Source organism: Taudactylus pleione, unplaced genomic scaffold (genome assembly GCF_031769625.1).
Source record: "Taudactylus pleione unplaced genomic scaffold, aTauple2 ptg000290l, whole genome shotgun sequence".
In the NCBI taxonomy this organism is placed as follows: Eukaryota; Metazoa; Chordata; class Amphibia; order Anura; family Myobatrachidae; genus Taudactylus; species Taudactylus pleione.
This window is the reverse complement of record NW_028284692.1, coordinates 4,119,571-4,129,858: the sequence shown is the minus strand read 5'-3', so window position 1 is coordinate 4,129,858 and position 10,288 is coordinate 4,119,571.

Genomic DNA, 10,288 nt, shown 5'->3' with positions numbered 1-10,288 from the left:
AGGCTTGCGCACGCGCACTGTGAATTATACGCATGCGCACTAAGCAACAATCGCCCGGCAGCGAGCGATTGCGCCTTAGCAACCGGGTCTGAATCAGGTCCTTATGTGCACATTAATAGCCCCCCAGTCACTGCCCAGGAAAACCCAGCACTTCTCCAAGATATTTAACATCCTATATATATATATATATATATATATATATAATATATATATATATATTTATAATATATATATATATATATTTAAATAATATAGTTCAGCAGTAGTGCAGGCACTCCCAATAGTAGATCCTCTAGCTGTGGTGCCAAAACAGTGTCACTCTCCGTGACACGATTGAGACGTCCTTATTCCAAGTCCGGGGAGTGACACTTATATATTTATATATACATACACACATATATAGTTTAACATATAGATATATAATATACATGTGTATATATAATTAAGCTCGTATCAGTCCCACAGCCTACAATTAATTATTATCACACAGCAGCAGCAGCAGCCAACCAGCTGGGCTGAAACCTCACCTCAGTCTGGAGGATCAGACAACCTGCTGGGCTGCCTACACGGAGCTGTCTGTGATCGCTGTGTGCTGGACCAGGAAAGTTAGAACAGCTGCTTGAGTGCTGTCAGGGGGCGACTTCAAACGGCGCGCGGGAGCCTCGGAGTCACTGTGTATGCAGCGCAAGGACAGCTAGAGAAGACGCCCACTGCTGCTGCCATAATATACTCGCTTTTGAGCCACCTTGGCCGGAAGAGGGGGAGGTGGGGTAGCGGACCGCGGCCGAGACATGGGGGAGGTCGGAAGAGGAAGGAAGCATATAGCAGCCTGAGGCTATTCGGAGGGACGGGCTGCTGCTGCCTCGGAAGGCCCTTGCCAGGCCACTGTAGCAGGACAGTGCCACTGTAGCAGGACTGTTAACAGCACTGCACAGCAGCTGCTGTGGGCCTGTTTTCATGGGTGCTGCAGCTCCATCCGCCCCATTGCTAATCCGGCCCTGCATACCGGCAGCTTATCCCGCCAATATATGAAAAAACCTATAAGACGCAAAAGTTTATAGTTTTTTTAATGCAACTGTATGGCAATGGCGATATTGATACATGTATTGCTGAGACCATAATGAAAAGTGATTTTCTTTACACAAACTGCTTTACTATGGGCCTTATTCAGAGTTGTACCGTACAAACTAATATGCTAATGTAGCAGGCGTCCTGACCGCATTGCAGATCTAAGTGCTGCATTCTAAAACCGTCTTCTGCGAGAACATTGGCAATTTCAGTAACCGGGAGTCACTCAGATAACACCTCACAGCGCTGTAGCCGAGTCCAGAAAGTGTGTGTCAGAAGACCCTGGCCTCGGCACTCCCAGAAAACGGGGACGACATGCCCCTGTTTTCTGGAACTGAAACCGGTTACGCCCACTCCCTGCCCCCAAATGGGCTTGGGGGAACAGCAAGCGATCTTGTGGAGGGAGACCTGCACATACGCAGGTCTGTCACAATCATTGTTGTACGCAAACCATCGGGTTTGCATGCAACACTGAATCAGGTCCTATATGTGGATGTTTCTACGCAGCTGCTATGCAAAAATATGCAAATGTCGCAGCTGCTGGGAGATGTATTGAGACGCCCACCTGCGGCTTCACGGATCCAGGTATTTGCGTAAAATGTTGTAACATCTGTGTATAAAGACGCAGCATCGGTTGCAGATGTTTGTTGAAGTCCTGAGCGGGGAGGTTAGGGTTAGGCACTCGGAGGGAAGGGATTGGGTTAGGCTGCGGGAGGGTGGGTTAAGGTTAGGCACTAGGGGGAGGGTTAGGCACTGGGAGGGGAGGTTAGGGTTAGGCACTGGGAGGGGAGGGTTAGGCACTAAGAGGGGAGGGTTAGGCACTAAGAGGGGAGGGTTAGGGTTGGGCTGCAGGGAGGATAGGGTTAGGCACTGGGAGGGGAGGGATTGGGGTAGGCTGTGGGAGGGGAGGTTATGGTTAGGCACTAGGGGGGAGGGTTAGGCTGTGGGAGGGTTAGGCACTGGGAGGAGGGGTTAGGCTGTGGGAGGGGAGGTTAGGGTTAGGCACTAGGGGGAGGGTTAGGCTGTGGGAGGGGAGGTTATGGTTAGGAACTAGGGGGAGGGTTAGGCACTGGGAGGGAAGGTTAAGGTTAGGCACTAGGGGAAGGGTTAGATTTAGGAGTTAGGCATACTCACCGCTGGTCATGTCGACATTTCATCAGTGTCAACATGAATGTTGACCTGGACAATGTCGACATGCTGCAGGTTGACATTATGACCAGGTTGACATTCTCATGTCATCATGATGAATGTCGACAAACTATACCACACCCATAGAGTTCATTTGTTTGATTTTACTTGCCTTTCACCACACCTATAGCTACATGTCATTTCACATATTTAAAAAGTGTTGAAAGACTTTTAAACATCAATTAATCAATTGAAATAATCAAAATCCTGTTGTGTTAACAGACATGTTTTACTTTTCTAATGGGAAAAAGATTAAAAGAGGGTTTTCTGTAGTTGAAACTAGGCGTAAGCAACCTTTGGCAATAGTTCCACTAAGTGATGTTTTGAGTGAAACCTATGAGCAGAGTATTGCACAGCAGGGGTAGGATGCTGGGGTCTGCAACCTATTAACTTGTGGCTGCCAGACTGCGTCTGTAGCCTGTTAGCAGCATGTTACAGCAGAAGACGTGTCTGGGTTGAGCACGCTTGCATGCAGTCAAGGTAGCTTTTTATGGCATTGCAGGCATACCAAATGTCCTTGGCGCAATAGACTGCACACGCATTGAGCTGAGACCACCTTGGGATAGGGCGCACGTTTTTTTGAATAGGCACCATGCCCATTTTACAAACATACAGGTGGTTTGTGATGCCAAACTTAAAATCATGAGTGTTGTAGTCGGCTACCCTGGCTCATGTCACGATGCCTTTGTCCTCAGTCAGTCATCCCTCCATGACAAATTCGAGTCTGGTCAAATGCCGGAAGGATGGCTTTTGGGTAAGCATTTTTCCATAATTTATTTAGTTTTTAATTTAAATATCCAATTGTGACTAATTTTTACATTTCTCTTCTGCATAATAGGTGACTCTGGCTATGGGTTTTGCTCTTGGTTACTGACTCCACTGTCGCTTCCAAATTCTCCAGCTGAGCACAAATATAATGATGCACATAAGTCCACCTGATGTGTGATAGAATGTACTTTGGTCTGTTAAAGTCTAGGTTCCGTTTTCTAGATAAATCTGGTGGAATTTTATTGTATGCGCCCAATAAAGTGTCAGATATTGTGCTCTGCTGCTGTCTTTTGCATAATATGTGTTTGCAGCAGCTTTTAACCGCTGATTATGTGGAGGACAGTGAGCAGGCTGGAATTTTGGAGCCATCAGGCGACAGCGTGAGCACAGAAACTGGAAGACAGGTGAGGCAGAATCTCATTGTGGAGCACTTTACTGGTAAGTGTCATTCATTTATTAACCTCAATAACATTAATTTCCACTCATTTACAGTCTATTGTGAACACCTCACACCTCACAATATTGTTTTTATGTCCAAAAGGTTGCACCGAGGTAGCTGGATGACTATGCTAAGCGACACAAACACGTGGCCCATCTAGGAGTGACACTGCAGTGGCAGACAAGATGGCAGTTTGAAAAACTAGGCCCCAAACCGTACATAATGCAAAGAAAAAAAAGAGGTGCAAGATGGAATTGTCCTTGGGCCCTCCCACCCACCCTTATGTTGTATAAACAGGACATGCACACTTTAGCAAACCAATCATTTAAGCGCCAGGGTCTGCCACACGACTGTGGCTGAAATGATTGGTTCGTTTGGGCCCCCACAAAACAAGCTGGCAATTACCGCATATACTCGAGTATAAGCCGAGTTTTTCAGCACATTATTTGTGCTGAAAAAGTACCCCCTCGGCTTATACTCGAGTCAAGTGTAGCGCTGACCGGACAGAGTTCGGTCAGCGCTACACACTGCCAAACACACAGCCGCCGGAGCCGGCAGCTGCGTGTTTGGTGTAATCAGCAGCCGCTGAGAGTCTGTCAGACTCTCAGTGGCTGCTGCTGCTCCCACTGCGGGAGCCATCTTCCGGCTCCCGCAGTGGGTAATGGGAGAGACGACGTCTCTCCCATACAAAGCGGCCGGAGGAGCGGACAGCGGCGGGACCAGGAGCGGGAGTTTCAGGTAAGTTACTTTTTTAAAAAAAATTCTTACTACTTTTCTCTCTACTGGGGGGGCGATTACTACAGGGGGCAATTACTACAGCGGGCACTACCAGGGGGCAATTACTACAGGGGGAACTACAAGGGGGGGATTACTACAGGGGGCAATTACTACAGGGGGAACTACAAGGGGGGGATTACTACAGGGGGCACTACCAGGGGGGGATTACTACAGGGGGAACTACAAGGGGGGGATTACTACAGGGGGCACTACCAGGGGGGGATTACTACAGGGGGCAATTACTACAGGGGGAACTACAAGGGGGGGATTACTACAGGGGGCACTACAAGGGGGGATTACTAGAGGGGGCACTACCAGGGGGCGATTACTACAGGGGGCACTACCAGGGGGGGATTACTACAGGGGACACTGAAAGGGGGGGTTACCACTGGGAGCACTACCAGGAGGGATTACTACTGGGGGCACAACCAGGGGGAATTACTACTGGGGGCACTACCAGATGCTGCCATTTCCCACACTAGGCTTATACTTGAGTCAATACATTTTCCCAGTTTTTTGGGGTAAAAGTAGGTACCTCGGCTTATATATTCGGGTCGACTTATACTCGAGTATATAAGGTAATCTGTCCCTGCACAAACTGGCTCTATGGAGGCAAGATGTCGTCCTCATCCTCCTCATCCACCGATTCTTCACCCTCTTCAGTGTTGTGTACATCCTCATCCTCACAGAGTATTAATTCGTCCACGCTAGAATCCACCACCACAGGTCCCTCTGTACGTTCTGGAGGCTGGTCTCCCTGGAAGAGTTGATAATTCATTTTTATGAACATCATCTTTTTGTGGAAGCAACCTCCTATGCCTTTCGCTGACAAGGTTCCCGGCTGCACTCTTTCGGAGTACACACTGGAGGGGGGGCAACTCAGGTAAAATAGAGCCAGTTTGTAGAGGGGCCTCCAAATTCCCTCTTTTTCCTGCTAGTACAGGTACGGACTGTCTGACATCCCTACTTGGATGCTGTCACCAATGTAATCCTCCACCATTCTGTCAGTGGTGACAGTATCATATGCAGTGACAGTAGACATATCAGAAATTGTTGGCACGTCCTTCAGTCCGGACCAGATGTCCAAACCGGCCCTTGACTTATGACACAGGTGCACGCTTGGCGCTGCTACTGTGTTGATGCACGTGCGGCTACAGCGCACAAAAGTCACAAACACAAAAAAAAAAATAGTTTTTTTTTTTTGGAGCACTTTGGGGTTACACCACCCTTCAACAGACGAGCCAGCTGGCCCTTGATTTATGACACAGGCGCACGCTTGGCGCTGCTACTTAGTTGATGCACGTGCGGCTTCAGCACACACACAATTCACTACAGAGAAAAGAAGAATTTTTTATTTTTGTTGGACCGCACTTTGGGGTTACACCACCCTTTAACAGACTTATGGGACACAGGCGCACACTTGGCGCTGCTCCATTGTTGATACACGTGCATCTACTGCACATACATTTCGCACACAAACACAGAAAAAAAAGAAGAATTGTTTATTTTTTGTGGAGCGCACTTTGGGGGTTACACCACCCTTTAACAGATTATGGGACACAGGCACACGCTTGGCGCTGCTCCTTTGTTGATGCACGTGCGGCTACTGCGCACACAATTCACAACACAGAAAAGCAGAATTTTTTATTTTTGTTGGAGTGCACTTTGGGGGTTACACCACCCTTTAAGAGATGAGCCAGCCGGCCCTTTACTTATGGGACACAGGCGTATGCTTGGTGCTGCCGGCCCTTGATTTATGATGCTTGGCGCTACTTTGTTGATGCACGTGCGGCTACAGCACACACAATTCACAAACACAGAAAAAGTTTTTTCTATTCGTTTGGAGTGCACTTTGGGGGTTACGCCACCCTTTAACAGACGAGCCAGCCGGCCCTTTACTTATGATACAGGCGCATTCTTGGCGCATGCTTGGCGCTACTTTGTTGATGCACAATTCACAAACACAGAAAAAATAATAAAATAATTTTTTTATTTTTTTGGAGTGCACTTTGGGGGTTACAGCACCCTATAATGGACAAGCCAGCCGGCCCTTGATTTATGACACAGGCGCACGCTTGGCGCTACTTTGTTGATGCACGTGCGGCTACTGCGCACACAATTCACAGTGCACTTTGGGGGAGCAGCCCTGATGGACAGATCACCCCCTGGACAACACTACAGCACCCCTTTAGGACTACAGCCTTTATGGGAAACTGCACAACACAGTCCAGCCAACCCCTATAGACTTTGGAGTGGACACAGCCCCTATGGACAACTGACTGCACAAAACAGCCCAGCCAGCCCCTATGACAGCAGCACAACACAGCCCAGCCAGCCCCTATGGACAACAGCAGCACAACACAGCCGAGTCAGCCCCTATGGACTGAGTGGACACAGGGCCTGATTCAGAGCCGCTCGTAAGCGGCCGCTCGTTCGCTCCGAGCGATGTTCGCAGATCTGTGCATGCGTATTGGTCGTAATGCGCATGCGCCAACCAGTCAGTGCGGTCGGAAATCGAGCGCTCGCAAAATAGCGAGTGCCTGCTAATTTGAGTGACAGGATGAGGCGTTTGTGGGTGGTAACAGGGGAAGGTGCTTGAAAACGGGGAGTGGAGATCCAAACGGTCAAAATGGGCGTTTTAAGGGTGTGCATAATTAGCAAAGCAGCGTCATCGACCACGTCACTTGGTTGTTTCTTAGCCTGAACTGTTCGCATGATTGCGGTAGGAAAATCCTACCACAAGCACTGCGAGCAGTTCAGACGCCTTTCGATGTACTCGATTAATCAAATAAATAGCGGAGATGACGTAGGATGCGAGCGGCCAGGGGGCGTCTTTACAAAATAGCGAGCGCATGTTTCGTTCGCTCGCTCAGACATAGAGGTGTCAACAGACCGCAAAGAGCGAGCGCTCAATTTAAATAGCCGAGCCCTTTTTCTGAACGAGCGAGCGCAAATAGCGTCCGGCTCTGAATCAGGCCCTCAGCCCCTATGGACAACAGCAGCACAAGACAGCCCAGCCAGCTCTAGCTCCCACCCTCCCTCTTCACTGTCCAAAACCGGAGTGAGAAATGGCGCCGACGCGGGGACCTTTTATAGAATCCAAAACCCGCAAGATCTGATGCTTTGCCTCGATTTCAGTTCCGAGTCAGGCAGGAAAACCAGAGCCGGACTCGGTTCCCGGCTCGGATTGGGGGGGCTCGGGGGGTTCGGATTCCAGAAATCCGAACCCGCTCATCCCTAATTTATATTCTGTCTGAACATTCCAAAACATGTGACCACTTCCACCAATCAAAATAACTAGGAAAGGTGTGTTTAAAATGTTTCCGGTGTTCTCGGGCGAGTAATTGCACTTAATCAGCCGCAGCCGCCAAAAATTAGACCTCCGTCACCGCCAAAAAACTAACGTAAATCAGAAGAGAGACTCACAGATGATGAGTGACAGCACGCCCCCTGGTGGTGGGAGGGCCGGAGGGTGGCTGCCCAGATGGAGGCGTTCCCATGAGAACGCCTACCATTTGGGGAGGCCCCACTGACATCACAAGTGATGTCAGTGGGAGAGCTGTCGGTTCTGTTTGAGCTGAAAACTCTCTGGGGCTTGCGGCCACGAGACCCTACCACAAGGGTCTCGTCACAAGCCCGATGGTCACGATAGTCTTGACCATCGCGACCATCATCCTGGCCGCTCGCATTATCTGTGGGTGGCAACCCACAGAAATGCGAGCGGCCGGGAGGCCGCTCCATAAAAAAAAAAAAAGACGCCTTGATTCAGAGCGAGCGGGTCAGACACCTAGTGCCCACACTGCACGGAAAAGCCCTGGAGGCCTATCGAGGAGTGGTCACCATGGACTGTGGTGACTATGACGAAGTCGTAAGGGTCCTCCTACAGCAATACTTTGCCACTCCTGAGTCCTACAGGAAAAAGTTCCGGGACTTGCCCAAGAACCCTACCAGCACCCATGAGCAGTTCGCCACCCAGCTGAGGCAGTACGTGGTGAAGTGGGTGAAGGGATCTGGTGCCCCTACCTGGGATGCACTGATTGATCTGCTGTGTCAAGAGCAGTTCTACCGCAGGTCCGCCTCAGAGGTGAAGGAGTGGGTGCTAGACCGGGAGCCATCTAGCTTGAAGATGGCGGCCCAGTTAGCAGACAAGTATGTGGCAATTTGGCCACAAGAGCAGAAGCGCCCAACTAACAGCCAACCCCAAAGGACTGTACAACCAGGGGAACACCCCTCTTCTGCTCATCACCCCCAAAAGCGGGCATCCTCCAACCGGGTGCTCTTGGCCAGCAACTGCCCCGCCCTGTCCTTGCAAATCATCAGAGACCACCGGGGCCCCAACTGGACAATAAGTGCTACAGCTGTGGGAAAATTGGACATCTGAGGATGAACTGTCCCACACCCCAAGCACCCCAGACTTGTGCCCCAGATCTGAGTGCTGGAGCCCGGCTTGCCTGTCTAACCCGGGGAGGTTAGCCCAAAGAGACTGTTCCTACTTCAGTCAGTCCAATGGAGTGTGGTGAGAATCAGGTGGGTTCTACGGCGAGAGTCACCTGCATGGCCAAGGGGCCACCACAAAATATGTGGCAGCACCTGCAGACAGTCCAAGTGGGACCCCTGCAGGGACAAGGATTAAGAGACTCTGGGGCATCAATCACTGTCATGAGCCCCCAACCAATTGATCCTGCTGCAGTACAGCCCGGTCGCACTGCCAAAGTCACCAAGGCAGGCAGAATGGAACAAGAGGTACCTGTGGTGAGAGTTTACCTGGACTGGGGAGCTGGCCCAGAGTTGAGGATGTTGCCGTCATGGATGGCCTTCCAACCGATGTGGTCCTGGGGAATGACCTTGGTGGTGGAATCGTTACCAGATTTGCTGACGCCATCGCCCGGAGTCAAGTTTCCAGGTCACAGTCTACATCAACTACACCAGAGCAGCCCAGCCCAGAGGAAAAGACCACAGCAGCTAGACAACTACCAGCGCAGCCTGTCACAGCATCAACCAGCCCAGAGGAAAAGATTACAGCAGCCAGATTAGCACGTCTACCCAGTATGCCTTTTGCCTCTGGTATGCCTAAATCCCCTAGCAATGCAGACGATGTTGGTTCTGGCTCGTTGGATCCTGTGGGGGTGCCCAGTGATGCTCTTGTCCCTAGTGGTTTGCCAACTCCGGTGGTGAGTATGAGTGACCACACTGACTTCCCTTTGACTGACCTCAACCAGACTGACCCTAGCAATACCAACCCATATGCCCCTGTAGAATGTCCCTACTTAGAAGGAAGTGAGGGCCACAGGCAAGAGTTCAGAGAAGCTCAGCTTGCTGACCCATCTCTGGAAGGCATATCATGCCACACTGGAGTGTGTCCTAGTGGGAAGGGTTAAGATATAGGGTAGCCAGGAAGGTAGAAGGGGATAGGCCAGTTAGGGAGCAAGGTCCTCTGCTTGTGCCAAGTAGATCAGGGAAGACACACAGCCTAACCATGGTGGATGCCACTCGGGGTTCAGAGGTTGGTGATCTGTCCGCCATCAATGTGGAACAGGTAGTGGACAAGGTGGTGAGAGAAAGCCTAGGTGACAGGGTAGGTTCCCCTAATCATAGGTCATTGGAGGAGGATGGCTGGGCAGGTCTGACAGTTCGTGCAGACAGATGCCAGATGGAGATGACAGAGGTGCAGTACTTGGTTTATAGAGTGGGGGGAGACAGTGGTATGCCCAGACCAGTGCGGGTAGAGGCAACCAGAAACTATCCCTGGCCCACAACCCCGAGACAGGTACTGACCTTAGTAACTGTAAGGCCCTACGGATGATTTGTTCCTGACTTTAGTACTGTAGTGACATCCCTTACAGAGTTGACTAGAGAGGGACTTCCCAAGTCAGTGGACTGGATACCCGCTTGTCAGTTGGCATTCCAGTCATTGAAGAAGACTCTGGTACTAGCTCTAGTGCAGATGGCACAATTCCAGGACCAGGACATTGAGGTACGAACTAACGCATCATTGCACGGACTGGGAGCAGTACAGAGCCTGAAGGGGCCATATGGGCAGGAGCATCC